The sequence below is a fragment of the Osmerus eperlanus genome, chromosome 28 (genome assembly GCF_963692335.1).
Source record: "Osmerus eperlanus chromosome 28, fOsmEpe2.1, whole genome shotgun sequence".
NCBI lineage: Eukaryota > Metazoa > Chordata > Actinopteri > Osmeriformes > Osmeridae > Osmerus > Osmerus eperlanus.
The window spans coordinates 5,537,253-5,554,993 of NC_085045.1; the positions used below are offsets into that span (position 1 = coordinate 5,537,253).

General features: G+C 47.0%; 2 long non-coding RNA genes across 4 annotated transcripts in view; both read left to right on the forward strand.

Moving 5' to 3' along the window:
* LOC134015099 (uncharacterized) overlaps positions 1–6,404 on the forward strand; it is a 36,520-nt gene extending 30,116 nt beyond the window's left edge. For all 3 annotated transcript variants that reach the window (XR_009929062.1, XR_009929063.1, XR_009929061.1), the window contains exons 3-4: positions 2,806–2,910; positions 5,906–6,404. This is a non-coding gene — a long non-coding RNA (uncharacterized LOC134015099). The remainder of the gene's footprint in view (positions 1–2,805; positions 2,911–5,905) is intronic.
* Positions 6,405–15,267: 8,863 nt separating this feature from the next.
* On the forward strand, positions 15,268–16,098 carry LOC134015347 (uncharacterized). The gene is made up of 2 exons (XR_009929094.1): positions 15,268–15,403; positions 15,837–16,098. It is a non-coding gene; the product is annotated as an uncharacterized LOC134015347 (long non-coding RNA).
* Positions 16,099–17,741: the final 1,643 nt, after the last annotated feature.

A 17,741-nucleotide genomic window follows, 5' to 3' on the forward strand; every position in this document is an offset into this window, starting at 1 on the left:
CCAAAACAAGACGGATGTTTCCACGTCGAATTGCCCTTCTGTGCCGTGCTTAGTTCTGTATTTGTTCTGTATTTTCAATTGCGGGTTGTTTGGTGTTGAGTGCAGACAATAAGCATGCAAATACGTCGCTGCCATTATGCCAGCTGTCTTTGTCTGCCAGCTCTTCTCCCCAAGAGGCGCAGATAAAGAGGGGGAGGAGACCAAGGCTGTGTGTTTTTGGAGGGAGATTGCTAAGTGTGTTGTGTGTGTGTGGGGGGGGGGGGGGGGGTACACACCGACACCCATCTGTGCCCCCAACCTTTTCAAAAAGCGAGAAAACTGTACGTGCATTTGCATAAGAATAATTGACACTTCAAATTAGCCGTCCAATCACAGGGGATTATTTTTTTTTCGCATACGTGCAGGCGGCGAGCTGCCATGTTGGAGGATATGAAAGGGAGGGTGAAGGAGAGTGGGCAGGGGAGGGGACGTGTCATAAAAGATTAACCCTTTCATTTCTTCAGGCAGGCAAGTTTTTCTGCCTGCCTTTTTAGAGCACATGAAAAGGATATTTGTCAGTAGAAGAAGAATGTATAATTCCCAACACAAGCTGTGCTGCCCATCCATGTTAAGTATCTGACCAATAGCTCCATATGTATGTGTGTGTGTGGTTTTTGTCTGCGTGTGTATGCGTGTGTGTGCCTGCATGTGTGTCTGTGGTCAGTTGTCTGTGTAAATGTGTGCACTTTCCCTAATTCACATGGCGATGCACCTACCATGTACAGTAAATGTTCCAGTCAGTGCACCAGAACAACACCTGGTGGACTTGTTCAAGCCTCGAACAGAGTGCAGGTTTCAATAATTGATAGCAACTAGTAAAAAAGATCTTTTCATGATGAACCACCGGCTTAACAGTACAGGCCTCAGGCAATGACACACACAAACACACACACACACACACTCAGTGCGTTAACCCAAACATGTAACACCCAACTTGAAAGGTAGAAAGTGATTTTCAGGAGAGTGAAGGTTTCTCTCTAAGCTTCACATTGTTGAATTGAACCTCCAGGGGCCTGTGATTTGAATCTTAGGATCTTAGGATCGCTCCAGAAGCTAGCTCAGACATGCCCCAGTCACAGAGGGAGAGGAGGGTGTGGGTCGCGGTATTCTAGAGTAGGGGTAGGGGGAGTGGGAGGTTAGGTTTAGGGGTTGAGGGGGGAAGGGGGGAAAGGGGATGGGGGAAGGGTTTTTTGTGGCGTTTGTGTGTGTGTGTGTGTGTGTGCGTGTGTGCGTGTGTGTGGTGGGGGGGGGGTGTCTAGGCGCCGGCCCCACTGAAGCGCCCAGCATCCCCCCGCTTATGGGATGGCGGATGTGTCTGGTGGTATCCATGACAACGCTTCAGCATGCCAGGGGAGATACCACGGCGACATGGCCAAGGGCAGGGTATGTGTGTGTGTGTGTGTGTGTGATCCATTAAGACCCACACATCTCAGTGACATTAATATTCAGTCAGACACTCACTGCTGTCGCGGCCGCAGCAAGCTAACGTTTAGACGTATTTCACCCTCCACTTTTATCCGGCTCTCCGGCTTTGATTCATCGACTCAACGTGGATCTGTTCATTTTATTCCCGCTCGCAGGAAGAGAGAAAGTCATTGTTGCCAGCATGTCCTAGCTGAGAGTTGTGTCTTGTCGAGAGTGCGAATGTGTTGTGTGTGCGCGTTGTGCGACGAGTGTCCATTTATGTTTTAGTGAGTTGAAACCCTTTGTTGAAATGGACCCTGCTAATGGTTGGCCCGGCTTGGTTTAGTGGCCGCACACCACCGAAGCACCAGATCATTTGTCCTCGGATGGAAAGACTGAGGTGTGCAGTCTCCATTCACACAGGCCAGAGGGCAGAGGGCACGAGCAGGGGAGCGCAGTGGAGATGACTCTCACTTCTCACTTCTTCCCTCCAATAAACACTCGCACACTCTCACCCTCACACACACACACACAATAGCACAGAACAAGCACTGTGTTATAATAATCCCAACTGGGACCACACGGCTTCTCACACAGAGAATACGAACATAATGATGCTCTGATGAGTTCATGCCTCTGTGTGTGTGTGTGTGTGTGCGCGGGTGTGTGTGGGTGCATGCGTGTGTGAGCCAGTGTGAAAGACATAGAGAGATGATGTGTATGGGTCTGTGTGCGTTGCACTACTAATAGACACTCAATGTATAGCCAGCTCCATCACTCTCTCTCTCTCTCTGACACACACACACACATGTCCAGATCCCCAGGGGGTGTATTTTTAACCTGGCTGCCTGTGCATTTGCTGAGGGGTTAAAGGGCCAAATGGAAAAGCAAGTAAATAATTTACCGTCGCTGAAACTCTTTCGATGTACCTGGAGAAGAAGAGTCTTGGGGGAGGGGGGGGGGATGTGGGGGGGTCACTCACAACAGCCAGATCACCAAAGTGGATCCACTGTCATACGTTTGCCCCAGCACAAAGAAGTGGGTCAGATTGACTTATGTGTGAACGAGAGAGAGAAAGAGAGAGACAGAGAGAGACAGACAGAGACAGACAGACAAAGATAGAGAGAGAGAGAGAGAGAGAGAGAGAGAGAGAGAGAGAGGAGAGAGAGAGAGAGAGAGAGAGAGAGAGAGAGAGAGAGAGAGAGAGAGAGAGAGAGAGAGAGAGAGAGAGAGAGAGAGAGAGAGAGAGAGAGAGAGACAGAGCCTGTGAGGCAGTGCTTGTCCTTAGGTCATGCCCACTTGTTCCTCAGTGTTCCCGAACATCACAACACTCCTGACGTGATGCCCCCCCTTCTGTTTCAGATGAGTGGCACCGCCCGCTGTGACAGGACACCTGGCAGGGGGAACGTTCCGGTCCTCTGGCCTGGCGTGACTCCAAATCTGGAGGATGGTGCACCAACCTGAGAGGTGAGTTCAGTCCTCAACCGTCCTCAACAAACATGGCCACTTTCGCCCCCTTGGACTCTCGTGTTATCCTGATGCCCCCAAGCGCCCGACCCCTCCCCCCCACACAGGGTACTCATTCCGCCACAGTTACGAACGACGTTGGAATGACGTCGTATCCAGTCAAACGCCTGACTGAAGCTAACGCCGTGCTAATCACGTCCCCTGACCTATATATCCATTTCTCCATTGAGAGACAAAAGACGTTTACGGGGGGAAAGCTTTGGATGTGCTGAAAGACTGTATTTTGGTGTTGTGTGTGTGTGTGTGTGTGTGTGTGGGGGGGGTTGGGTGGTGGTGGTTGGGTGGGGGGGTGCCATCCATTATTTACCGTGGTTGGCTGTTAGACACTAAGGAGATAATGCAGTGCTTGAAGCATCCAGACCGCTGAGCCTTCTATGTAGGAGATGAGATAGCGGTGCTTTTTGGACGTGTCTGTTTCCATCCATACTGACAGATGAAAGAGGAGATGTCTCCTCAAGGTTTTTCAAAGCCTTGATGTATGTCTGTGTGTGCGCGTGCGCGCGCGCGCGCGTGCCTGCCGTGCGTCTTTCATCCGTGCGTTGGCGCGCGTGCGCGTCACTGTGGGTGAAAGCGCACGTTCTGTGGGTTCGCTACATGTGTGGGGTCTGTGTGTGCTTTCGTGTGTGCGTCTCTCTGCCTACACAAGTCTGCTCAGTCCTCTGCGCTGTGATGGCAGAGCCGCATGCTGTAGTGTTTGATACTTCCTTATAGAGAGCAGCACTGTCTTGTGGGAGTAGTTAAGCAAGTGCTGGTCTCCCCTACGCCTCTACTTGTGACTTGGGGCAATGATAGGTCCTACTTTTCTGATCGCATCTGACTATCACTCTCAGGAGAGAGGCTTTGACAGGATTCTTTTTCGAGTCAGGGTAGACATGTCAAGAATCTGGGGATTTTTCACACAAGTGAGGATGGTTCTGGAGAACGTAGCAGACATCCAGATCCCTTGACGTGCGACGCATGAACGAAAAAGGTCTCGGCCCAGAGATGTGGATAGATTATTGACGTGTTTGTTTGTCACATTCCGTAGTGTTTTGGTGGTATCTTGTCACGTATCTTGTAAGCACTGCTGGAAAGTTCCGGAAGGACTGTTCTCTCGCGGTCCTCAAAAATCAAGGCTCTCCTTGAATAGAGGTGCATTACAAACAATTGCATTACCGCGCCTCTTAATGAACCTGGAAATCATGTTACAGGCTCAAATTTTTGCTTTCCAACACATAATTTTACCCCTACAATCCCCGGGGCCTCTGTTATGGCACCATTTTGGCATGTTGCAGCCGTGTGTGAACCAGACGACCATTAGCACCCCGTCACCTGACTAGATGTGTCACTGGGTTCACCCATTCCACCGGATAGCCACAGGGCCCATCTGAACCTGAGAACTATGGGACAGCTCTCACCAACGCCCAGCCACCAACACACATAGACCCACACCCTCTCTCTCTCTCTCTCTCTCTGTCTCTCTCTCTCTCTCACACACACAACCCCGAAACACACACACGTTTGAATGTGTGTCCGCATGCACACCTGTGTTCGCGCAAGTGCTTGTACATGCAATGTGTTTGCATCCAGCAGCCACAGTATGTTCGCACACACACACACACACACACGCTGTACAGGCACACGCATCCGTGCGCAACGTACGTGCCCGTGCGTGCGTGCACACACAGTAGCAGTGGGATCAGCAGCCCCCCCGGTGTCGGTGTTGAATGTGCCGAGTCAGCCCAGCCCGGCGGAGGGGCAGGATGCAGAGAGGCACATGTAGAGCATGCTCAGATCTGCAGCCACAGACAGACAGGCCGGACAGGGAGTGCCCTTGAGCTGGCAGGGCGGTGTGTGTGTGCTGTTTGAACTCTGCTCGCTTCATCTTTTTTTTGGGGGGGGGGTGGGGGGCTGAGTTTAGACCTTCTTTGCGGTGGAACCCCTGCCATTTGAAACCTGCCAGCGAAAACCTTAGATATTTGTTTCAGAGGAGAACGCTGACACGTAGAGGGCACACAGTGTTTACGCGTAGCGCAATATTTATATTCGGCAGAGCTAGCTCGCGATGTAGACGTGGGAAACGATCGCGCTTGTGATTAGGGCCGATTCGAGGCGCGTGTGTGTTGTGTGCGATCGTTTCCAGTCGAGCCCGATGCTTCTTCACAGAGGCCCTCCCGAATGTTCACATAGGGGCCCTACAGTGCCTAGCCCCACAATGCCTCCCATGCTTGTCAACGGCCTCCATAGTTTGGAGGAAACGTAATACCATAATACCTTGCAGGAGGAAGGGAGTGTCTGGTGCGGAGGAGGATGGGTAGGCCCAGGTTGGGGGAGGTGTACACCCCCCTCCCTCCCGCCCATCCACACCCTCACTCCTCCCCCTCATCTTTACCCCCTACACACTCCCTAGATGGGGAGTATAATCACTAGTTGTAACCCTGAGACAATCCCTGGGCCCCCCTATCCCCTCCCCCATTCCCTGACACAAAACCCAGCTGGGCACCTTATCGCCGTCTAAGGATATCATGTAAGACAATACATGTGAGAAGTGAGTGGGGGAACAATGGGGGGGAGAGTGCAGCGTGATATGAGGGGGACTCATGTCAGGGGGCCATTGTTGTGTCTTTTGTTGGCCCCGGAGTACACTGGGCCAGCCAGCACTGTAAGGCCTCCTTTCATCCCGGGGGCTGGAGTAAGCATGTGACGAAAAGCAGGTGGACACCGCGAGCAGCTTCTTTTTCGAGACGGCCGCGGCGACAGAGCGCATCGACGCCTAGCGCCGCGGTTGAAACCAGCGCGGAGGGCTTAGCGTGTCTCCTGCACGTCGGTCACAGTTGAAAGTCTCCCCCCCCCCCCGGGCTTGTTTGCAGCTGGGTGTAATCTAGCAGGTGATTCTGACCGAGGTCGTTGTTTGACTCCGTACTGATAGACTGTGTGTTTTTTTGTTTGTTTGCAGCTTGGAGGTCGTATCTGGAGGATCCTTAGCGGCTGGTTACTCATGAAGACAGGAAGAAACAGGAGGAAACAGGAAGAAGCAGGAAGAAACACAGGAAGAAACAAACACGCCACGCTACAACCATGAAAGACCCCTTTTCCATCTCACCCCAGTCCCAGTAGGAACAAGCATCTCCCAGACGGAGTGGATAAAACGTATGTTGATGCGTGAAAGGGTAAAACACATCAATAGCACCGTGTTATTCAACGGCGCAGTGAAGTTCTAGTGCACACCGAGCAATGAATTCCTAAATGTTAAAAGTTGTGTCTGTACTGTAGGCGGAGCAAGTGTGGCTTGTGACTCCTGTTCAAGTATGGCCATCGATTGAAGATGAATCACTTGTTTAAAATCTGTGTGTGTTGTGTGGACATTTTTATAACTCAACCTGTTCTGCACACCTGTTTTGTATTATCAGAAACATATATTCATAATGGAAGGAAGTCAATAAAGTACATTTTCAATGGAATATATTGTTTCTAAACTTCTTGAAAAGCATCTTTTTTGGTCTTTCATTTCGAATGATATGAAGAGTCAGTCTGTCTGATGCAACCGTTGATATAAACCTTGACAACGTCAGAAGAAACAGCCGCGTCTCTCAAACCTTGTTATTTGTTTGAATCTCATCAAAAATTTGACAAATATCTCACAAGCGAACACAAAGACACCCTCTGCCTGTGTCGTGCCCTGACAACCAGGGTAAACTCTTCCGTTTGGGGGGGTTTCTTTAGATGTGTCTGAATGAGAGATGTCAGGTATGTGGTCATAGAACAAGTTCTCTGGTTTCCCCCTTCCAGACCCATTGTTTGTCCTCATTTTTCTTTTGTTGGACTTAAAGAGGGATCAAAGTTTGAAATGGTAGCTCTTGTTCATACCTGACATACCTGTTTCCTCTCTTGACAAAACATGTCTCCTCTTACGGTTCTCTCGTTCCCTCTCTCTCTCTCTCTCTCTCTCTCTCTCTCTCTCTCTCTCTCTCTCTCTCTCTCTCTCTCTCTCTCTCTCTCTCTCTCCCGCACCATCCATTTGTATCTCCGCTTCCTAATCCGCTTAATTTCTTCCCTCTTCATCGCTCTCATTCCTCCTCTTTTCCCACTATCAGCCCCACCCCTTAATTTCCCTTAGAAGCCACCCCTCTGCTCTCCCTCCCTCCCTCCCTCCCTCCGCTCCTCCACTCCCTCAGATGTCAGATCAGAGACCGGTCCTCTGCTTGCCCTGTCATCACATTATTCACACAGCCCCCACACCCCCATCCCTAAATTGAGGCTGTATCATCATAATATCCCACAGAGTACCTGGCCATCACAGGAAATGAAAGATAGCCTCAACCTATCCCCTCACACACACGCGCGAGCCTTCGATTGCCCGCGAGAAAGGGGTCAGGGGACACACGCGCCAACACTTACGCACACGCAAACACACAGGCAAACAACGGTCGGATGCACTTAACAGGACGGGAGGGTGTCCGTGTCTCCGCGTGTTGTGACACCTCTCGTGTTTACACGCCAGCGCGGCCGCTGTGATTGCAGTGGAGCGACAGGTGAGAGGGTGCGGCGTCTGAAAGTGTCCAGCGACGTTGGTTTTCATCCTCTCGTCGTTCCGGGAGGAGACAAAGGGCCTTGGAGCCAGTGCCACGGACAGTTCTTTTTCTGGAGACTTCTACCCCAGCTCTATCTACCCGGCCTCGTGACACGTTTGATTGTTTTGCTCACTCTCTTATCGCCCACGCCTATGACGCTGTCCACGCGTACAGGAGGATCCAGTGTCAACATTTAAAGTGTGGTCGAGTCCATGTTACCTCACGTGTTGTATCCTGTATGCTACGAATGTTGCCATGGGTAAAGAAATGAATACTTTATTTGAAAGAATTGCCAAGAAAATATTTAAAAGCTAGCTGTCGCTAAAGACTGAAGAACGGAGGAGGGTACCGTCACACAGGATGTGGACTGAAAGGAGTGAACTCTGTAGCTGATGACCAAACAGTTGAGACTGGGTAACTTTGTTTTGTTGAAAAGGTTTCTGGGTTTTTTGGTCACATGCAGTCTTAGTATTAGCAATGGGGAAAAATGACATCAGACATCAAATGTTATTAACCTTATTGGTTGACAAATGTATATGGAAATCCAATGGAGAGTAATGCAGCATTTGAAGTTATGGATCACAGATTAAATAGCTCTTCCTGGAATCGTAATGCTGCTGTTTGCATCTCTCAGCACAATTGAATTGAGACGAAAGCATTTGAGAACCACAAAGAGCTCTGGAGGCCCTGCATAGGAGTTACTTAGGATTGATCTCTGGTAAACAGTGAAGAAATAATGCACGATTTTTTACCGTCGACACAACATTTCGAGGCCGAAATATCTTGAAGTCTGTTTTGGCCGAGGACTCTGACCTTGGTAGAGGCAGGCAAGGAGCATCTAACTTCCAGACTCCATTACGCCTCTCAGAAAGAATTTTTCCTTTTTCTTTCGGCTGTTCTTTTTTCTCTCTTTCAAAAAGAGGGCTCAGTTTTTCACTTTTATCTGCAGATAGCAGGAGTGTGTGTTATCTTTTTGGTTAGGGGGAGGGGGAGAGGGGGGGGGGGGGTTGGGTCGGGGTTGGGAGAAGATTCACAAGCATCAGCCACCCCACGATCCCAACGGACGGTAGATACCACAAAACAGCGCTCCCTGAGTTTGGGAACTTTTCGGCGAGAAAAACGAGCAGTGTCTGAATGCAGTGCGGCGCTGTGTTTCTTGTGTGTTTTTTTTTCGTGTGTGTTTCATGCGGCTTCCCTCAGAAGACGGGTAGCTGAGCGGAGCGGCAGAGAGAGGTTGTACCACACTGTAAAAGACACGGGGAGAGGAATGTAAACAGGGCTAGTATGTATCTCATGCACCCAACTCAGAAACACGGCACATGTGTATGGTGGATGTGGAGAGGTAGCGGTATGGAAACCTGTAAATGTATAACTTTAGCACCATGTCTGTTATTTAAAGACTTGTGCATGACTTGTAACAAGAGAAAAGGGAACAGGACATTTTCCAGACTTCCGACATGACACTCTGAGTCTGTTCAGATGGAGCTGGACAAGAGGTAAGACATCCCCAGTGTGTGTGTGTGTGCGTGTGCGTGTGTGTGTGCGCGTGTGGGTGGGTGTACGTATGTGCGTACGAGCCCAGTGGATAGTGATTGATTCTGAAGCGCAGAACCTTGACAGAATGGTCTTCTGTCCCACGAGGCACCAGACCACCGAGCTGAACCAAGGGAACAGGCTCCCACTTTCTCTTGATTTTTTTATTTCATTTTTTTTTTATCATCTCCCCTTCCATTTTTCCACCTCTGCCCTGTCTCATTTTCTCTGTTCATATGTCTATCTGCCTCTCTCCACTCTGCCCCTCTCTCTGTTGCTATTTCTGCTTCGCTCTCAGATGGCTTTATTGATATGTAGCATTGATATTTATTGCTGCCTAAAATGAGCTGGTGTCTTGTTGGAGGCGGAGAGGGAACCCTTATGTGGGTCAACAACCTCCAGCCAGTCTCTTGTGATTTGTTCTCCGTGAATTCGCATCCGCTGTGTTTCCCACTCCTGAGATACGTACCCATGTCAAACTCTCTTGCATGCGAAAACAACAGGCAAAGGAGATAGATCAAATGGAGAGGTCCCTGAGAACATCACACTGTTTTCAATATAGCCTAAACAGAATAGTCCCGCGTTCCTCGTGTTGGTGAACCCGCACTCAGGCCTGTAGAAACATCACGACCTGCACGTCCCAGAGGTGTTTCCTGTAGAGGCACTGCACATAAACCAACATGTTTCGTAGGGTGTTGACAACGTCCAAGCTCATGAGCTGTACAAATTGAAATCTACAGTATAGAGCGTTTTGTGATTATTTCCTGTGGTGTCTTCAATTGCACCTTCATATTTAGGTATTGCCAAAGAATGACATGGAAGTGAACTACATTTTCGTGTGATATTATATATAAAAAATACAAACATTTGATTTGATTTCTTGCAGCTCATATGCTCTTTTGGATGGATACACTGACCGCCGTTCTGTAAATATGTTAAAACCCAACGATTATTCAAAGCAATAAGAATTAGGAGAAGCCTCGCTGAGATAGATTCAAGCCAAACTGCTTCATCCTAAGTTTCTCTCTAAAAACGTGTCAAGACACTGCATTAGACTAACCCCATGCTCCTCTGTGAGAACAAACCAACACTAGGGCCAATGCAGTAAAAGTGCTGTGCGTGCCAATGTGCAGTACCCTGGCATGTACCCTGACCTACTGGTTGTCAGTGGGACTAGTACAACACCACAGATTCTGTGTTCTTTGTTGCTCCTCCATTAGTGGGGGAGCGTCACTCTCACTCCTGGGAATGAGCCTTTGTTTCTCCATCATGACCCTGCGGCCTGGTGGTCGGGTTTAAACAAGCAGTGTTCTCCTCTGCCTTTCAATTAAACTGCGCCCCGCAGCACCCACCCTACCCTCTCAGAGCCGTGATAGGGGAGAAACGAATGGGGAGAGAGCGAGAGAGAGAGAGAGAGAGAGAGAGAGAGAGAGAGAGAGAGAGAGAGAGAGAGAGAGAGAGAGAGAGAGAGCGAGAGAGAGAGAGAGAGAGAGAGAGAGAGAGAGAGAGAGAGAGAGAGAGAGAGAGAGAGAGAGAGAGAGATGTTCCCACTTCTTGCATTCTCTGGGTGGTGTAATCATGATAGCTTTGAGTTTCTTCCTGACTGGATTGATGACATCACTATTAGTGGAGTGGTGAGTTGGATCCCCGAGGTGTACCCCTTTTAACTTTAAGTTTGCATGGTCAAATCAGAGGCAAGAACATAAACAATGTTTGAATACAATCAAGCCATTCATTATTTGCAATATTATTATTATTCAAATATACTACTAAGTAGTTGGAGTAATGTGTGGTTCTCAATATGATTAAATCATGATGCTTGAACTAGGAGGTGTCAATAACTAGATAGATATTTTTTTATTGTTTTTTACCTGGAAATCTATCGTTGCATTTACAGTTGTGTCAAATAAAAAGTCAACTATTTTTTCTCTCTCTCCTTCCTTCTCTCTCTCTCTCTTACACACTTGGTCTCTATCGTTGGCCTTGTGTCCCACAGTGACCAGGCATAGGTCAACCCTCCCCATTCAGCAAAGAGCTGGGGGTCTTAGGCCCGGTAACAAAAGCAGTGAGCGTCTAGACACCAGCGCCCCAGTCCTGACCCCTGGCCGAGGCACTCCCCCCCAGGGGCCTATCAGACCTTTGTTCCCATGGTGATGAATCCTACTTCCTGTCTCAGTGACACCATAACAAACACTGTCACTTCCTAACTCCTTGGTACCCTTCAACTTGGACTACAGACATGTGCAACACTTTTTAAGAGCTTACGCAGGTCAATGGAAATGTTTGCTGATATCCCAAATTGCAACATTTGAACATTGAACAGTACAACATTAAAAAGTTGGACCTGTTTCGGAGATGTGTTACAGAAATGTTATATTTGCTCGCTAAATGTGTCAATGCTGGCATGTTTCAGCTGTATTCAGGTTATTTGGCCTCACTTTCGCCACTTGGGGCTAAACATTTTGAGGAAGGTGAAGGTGCAAGTGGGGGAGGAGTTGAGTCTGGGGAGTGTCTGGGCCAGGGGGTGTTCAGGGGAGTGTGAAAGCGCTAACTCTGTATGGGGTGGCTGGGGGGGGGGTAAATAGGGAGGGAGATGTCGTGTGTCTGGTTTTCGGGAGAAGGGATGCAACGATTTAGGGGTGAATTATCGTTTAGTGGTGTGGTGGTATGGTTTGGCGTTATTTGCATAGAAAGGCTCAGACAGGCTTGAGACAGGGGTGCACGGAAGGCATTAGCAAACGAGACAAGAGCTGCCCTCTTCTCCACAATAGCCTGGGAACATGGCTGCTACACCTCCTCTCGTGTCTGGGTCTCCACTCTCCCCACCAGCTGAGATGCTAGTGAGGCGTAGGTATTTCCGGGGAGGAAAATCCCAACCTGTCCCCAGCGAACAGCGCCGGTTCCAGTGCCACCCAGCCACACTCCTGTCCAGCTACAACAAGGTCTGTAAACAGTATATAGGAGGCCGGATCTTGTCCCCAGGACCCGTCCTTTCCTACCCAACCCTAGCCAACAGAGAGATTCATGGGAGAATCTGAGTCATCCTTTATTACAGTAGTATTTATAGACGGTGGAGTCAGCTCTAGGCTCTCTGTCTCTCCCCATCACACTGTTAGTGTGACACTGTGGCCCCAGGCTTCAGTGACTCATCACGCCACTGGACACACTAACCCTGCATTGACATCACCTCGGCCCATATAGACACGCAGAGTTACTGCGCTGGAAGATGACATCACCCTGGTTCCTACGGCGTTCTGGTCAGGACTGTCTGTCATGTCAGAGCGCTCAGCGAGGAGAGAGCCTGATCTGCTGGCATGGGTCATGGCTGGCCTTGGCCACAGCGTAGACACAAAAGAACGAACCGAAATGCTTCCGTCACTGGATCTGTACAGTGTTGTCTGGTAGTAAAATGTACAGTATGAAGGTGAAATCATTAATGTGTGTCGGAAAGGATATGTTCCTGTTTCATTGGAAAATCTTATTGTTGATCCAAATAATAGCTCCTCAATTGAACTGGAAGAAATTATGGAATAAAATCTAGCCGTGCGGCAATGTTAGATTTGTCTATCTTTGGCGTTGAATGGGACGAATGCATTCATCGTCAACGCTGTTTATATTAGGCAGAATTATCAAGGTGAGTCGTGTGAGTGCGCACGAAGATGATGACATCACTGAATGGGCAGCCACGTTCAAGTTTGTTGGACAGACAGAGGACCAGTTCACACCCTCACCCCCCCCCCCCCCTCACACACACACACACACACACCACACACACATGCTTTCAGGCCTCTGTGTTGTTGATGTTTGAACATTTCAATTCAGGGGGCTATAAGGCCTGCAGCTGTCCGTCTCGCCTGGCTGAATAGGGGGGCCTTTTTTGGAGGGGGGGGGGGGGGGTGGAGGGGGGGTGGGGAGTGGAGACGAGGGGCCTGTGAATGCTTTCCCGATGAGAGATGAGGCATATTGAAAACTATATTAAATTACCCTGATTAACAATTTAGCCACGAACAGACGAGCTGTGGGGGCACGCTATGGGGAGGCCTGGGGGCTATTCATCCCCACAGCGCGAGGGTCGAAAGGTGCCCCAAGTTCACAGGCTCGGGCCCTTTGTTATGCTAACGCTCAATCCCAAATCAGCTGCCAGCTCCGCGGCCAGACACAAGCACTTCCCTGAGAACTTTCTGGGAGTCGACAGGCCACTCGGTTCCCTTCCTTTTCTCCCCCCTCTACCTAAATACTAGGGATGGTGCTTCAACGCAAATCATTTTTTTTTTATGCGTGCGAAAGAGAATGGGCTGCGAGGGGGTGGTCGTGAGGTTCTGAGCATCCTTGTTTGCATACCTCATCTTGGTGTGTATATATCTGATCAAATAAGACATGATCGGCCTTCTCGAATCACAATTTGATTACAATTAAACATTTGATTCATATTTATTACTATTATTATTATTTACCGTTGACATACAACATACAGTAGTGGATGTAGTTGGTGTATCTGTCCCCGATATGTGCCATGTGGAGATCCAGCAAGTAAAGAAGATTGGATCTACCGGTATATTTCGTTCAGTCTATAATTTTTTTTTTAAGACTACTTATTTTCAAAAAAAGTTTAACAGGCTATGTAGGTAGTCAAAGTCTAAATATAAGAAAATAAAAGATCGAGGGAGTATGGCTTAATGGTGAAAGCATCAGGTTTAATTGTACATGGCTTTATCCCTTCAAACGCATAATGGAGTGATTGCATTGCACGGAATGGAAATATTTGTTTAGCCTACTGGGGTTGCATGTTTTAAATATAAAAAGAAGCAGGGGATTATCAAAGGATTGCTTTCGGACAAAAATTATATGCCGTCAAAATGCTGTCTCGAGGGAGAAACGTGATCAATACACGTTAACATAGGGTTTGATAAGATAACATGTATAAGAGGTCAAGAGTCAAATGCCGGTCAAACACCCTTAACCCCAAGGTCAAAGTCTTTAACAGGAAACACTTGTTGGCTCACAATCGATTTTCTCGTGCTGTAGAATTTTCTTCGAAAAAAAAAAACTAAAATACATCGAGGAATATCAGCAAAAGCTTCTAAATATATGAGTGGAAAATGTAGGCTATTTATATTTTTTCAAATAGGCCTGCTGAAATAGGATAGGCTAGAATAAAGGCACGTTCACGAAAATAATACCAACATCTGACTGAATTTCCTTCTGACTGAATTTCCCATTTTCATGTATCGTCTATAATTCATAACGACTCTTATAAAAATGAAACAATCAACAATGAAGTACACGTTTAGAAAATGTACAAAGATCTGTGGCTATTAAACACACACACACACACACACACAGACTCAGAGAGTGTAAAAGTCAATTGACTTGCAATGCATTAATGCATAGTCTATGCATAGTCAGTATGCATAGAAGGCATTTATTTAAATACCATGGCCTAGGTTTTGAATAAATCCGTTCCCTCATCGCTGCGCTGAATGCAGCTAATTTAACATGAGTACAAATCCTCATCAAATTTGCTTTCAGAATTTAAGAGTCGTGATAATAACTAGCCTACCTTCCGCCTCTAAATCGCCAAGGACAGACTTTCACCAAATCCGGTTGTTCACTTCTGCAAACAGCCGCTCCACCTGGCCCGAGAGACTAGCCTATAGTCCCATTTCTGCCTCGAGAAATAAGGCCACTGTTAATTCCGCTGGCGTAATTACAGTACCTCATTATATATGCGCCTGTTCATCCCCCTCTCATGCACACTTCTGTTATTGCAGCTGTGACAGATATTAATTAGCATGTCATATTACTATCTTCTCAATATGGCAAACCATTTTTGTGTGACAGTGGAAACAGGAAGATGTGTGTGTGCTTGCTTTGTCATTACAGGGTCATTTTGACCCAGTGGACCCCTTCAGAAACCAACCCAGACTATAGACTCCAAATTTGCAGGCTGTCTCAGGGGTCCTTAAATTCCTTGTCGTATTAACCTAAACAGAAAAAAAGAGTCCGAAAGATATAGTCCTACATGACTGTGTTATTATTTGGTCATCTGTACCTTTTATAAACTGTCTTCTTATTCTATCTCTTCCTTCATGCCGCTAAAGCTTTGGCTCTGCTTTAATGAGGGAGCCTACTCATGAATACTGCCGTTTAATTACAATCTCTGGCTGATACCAAGTGCAGGGAGGAGCCAGCACAGGCCACAGTACAACCAACAGAGTTTGCATGGAGGCATATATCCTCTGGAGGAATCTGACCAAAGGTGGGCCTTAAAATGTCCACATCTGTTGGACGTACAGGTGGAATCATTGGACATGGATCGTCCACAGAGGGATATTGACATTTTGCCAGAGGTATTTAAATATCAGCGTTATTGGCTAAGCAAACTGTTAAGTGTCTCCATGTCTTCCATAACCTACACTGAAAGCTGAAAACAGCGGAAAAGTGGAGCCTACGGGTGAAAGATGAGACAGCAACATTTATGTGGAAAAATAATTCAGTGATCATTCATCAAACTATTTAATCATAACAGAAATAGGACAACATTCAGTATGAATTGCTCCTCATTTTAAAAGGAATATGTAATCGGCATTACTTGATTTATACAAAATGATCAAATGGTATCCTGCATAGTATTATATATGCTTTATGTCTGTGGTTGAACTGCTCTGCAAAAGCACTGACTTAAAGCAACATTATTCCATTAAGGCAAAAGCTGTGAAGATTAAGGAACACGCTCATTATTCAGTAGTATTTGCACGGGCATTGTAATTAGCATTCTCGCAGATTAGAGAGAATGGGGAAGGAGAGACTGCAGCAAAGACTCCACATATCCCACTCTGAAACGACTCCTGCGCCACAGCTGAAGAGTTGACATGGATTTTTGTTCTATTTCCTCCAGCTACTCTGAGGTACACTGCTGAGATCAGTGCACATCTCAAACTGTTGTTTGATTAATAAAAGAAGGAAGCAATGTATAATGCTCACCAGTGTTCCCGTTCCAAAACAGCCCTGCCATTAAAAATACAGTGTGACATTCTCAAATGAGCATGTTTGATTGACTATGCAGAGGTTTTTACTGTAATATTTCTAGCGCCTTTATTCATGGGCTCCTGAGTTAGAACCTGAAAGAGAAAGAGGCACAGATGAGATGTCACATGGATTACAAACCAGGGATGGCTGCGAAACTCACAGTACACACTGAATCCAGACTATTACGTTTCATCTAAAAATAAACCACACCACAGACCAGGCTGAGTTAAAAGAGTAGAACGCGAGTGTACCAGACAGAATACAGGACTCAACACAGTGATACGAAGGAGCCATAAGGCGCATGAAGGGATGTGCTTTTGAGTGTGTTGAAGAAAGCAATATGTACATACATAAATACAGTACAATTAATAAACATCCCTTTGTCTTATATATATATATATTGAAATGTGTGTAGAATACAGGGTGACCAATCTGCTATATAAACCTACAGAAGTTGAGTAGAATCCCTTCTCAAAATCCAATTCTCACATTTGTGGCGGAGCTGATCACGCTTGTTCCACCACTAGGCTAATTGCTTCCTTGGCGGACTTCACCGTGATGGTGACAGGAATCTTTGGGACCATGCAGGCTAAGTGGATGTGATGTTATAATGAGGAGACTGAGTGACGTGGCAGAGCGACACAGAGTGGAGCCCCTCCTGCTGTGCGAGCGTCTGTACGCCTGCAGGGCCTGAAATCAACCATTAACAGGATGCAGCGGTGGATTCTTGCAATGAGAGAAAAGGAGAGCTCTGTACACTTGAGAGAGAGAGGGAGAGAGATAGAGAGAAAAAGAGAGAACCAGAGAGAAAGAGAGAGAAAACAGAGAGACAGAGAGATTCATCTTAGTATCCTTAACCCTCGTGCTGCCTTTGGGTCACATGACCCAAAGGTTCATAACGAACCATCGTTGTGTTTACCCAATTTTACCCAATACAAAAACAAATTAAAATAATTTTCTTTTAACCTTTGCAATGTGGGGGGTCTGAGACAGCCTAGCTGTTAAAAGAAAATGCTTCACTTTGTCTTTGTATGCGGTAAATTTGTCGCAATACGACGGTGGGTCACAATGACTGATGGGTCAGAATGACCCGAAGATAACACAAGGGTTAAGCAAATTGTAATATATTACATTGATAAGCCTACAGAAGTGATGTCAACTACGGTATGCCTATCATGTTATTTTTTTTAAAGTAGTATAGGATTCATGTCATTAAAGTACCTTTGTCATTCAGATGCCCACCTTGTTTACCGGATGTGTCCATTTTCCGCTGTACACAAACAATTAACATGTGCAGATAGATACGAATGAGGGTGTTGTCATAACACAACTGCTGGCAAAAGGTAGAAGCAAGGGAAACTATATGAGCCTCAATGTGTTGACTATTAAGGGTTTGTCATATAAACCTTGCTGCACACGTCTAAGAATATGTAAACATTGCACAAATAAACACACCAACATTTTTTAAAGGACTGTACGACTTGTGTTCATACGGTAGTCTTGCTGAATGAACCCATACGGTTGACAGATGTCACGTGTATAGCACGTCTCCGTTCAAGGGGTCCTTGGGGCCGTGCATGGTGTTCTTTTTGATGCCAGAACAAAACTAAAATAACACAAGGTTTATTCATATACTGCATATAATAATTACAAATTATA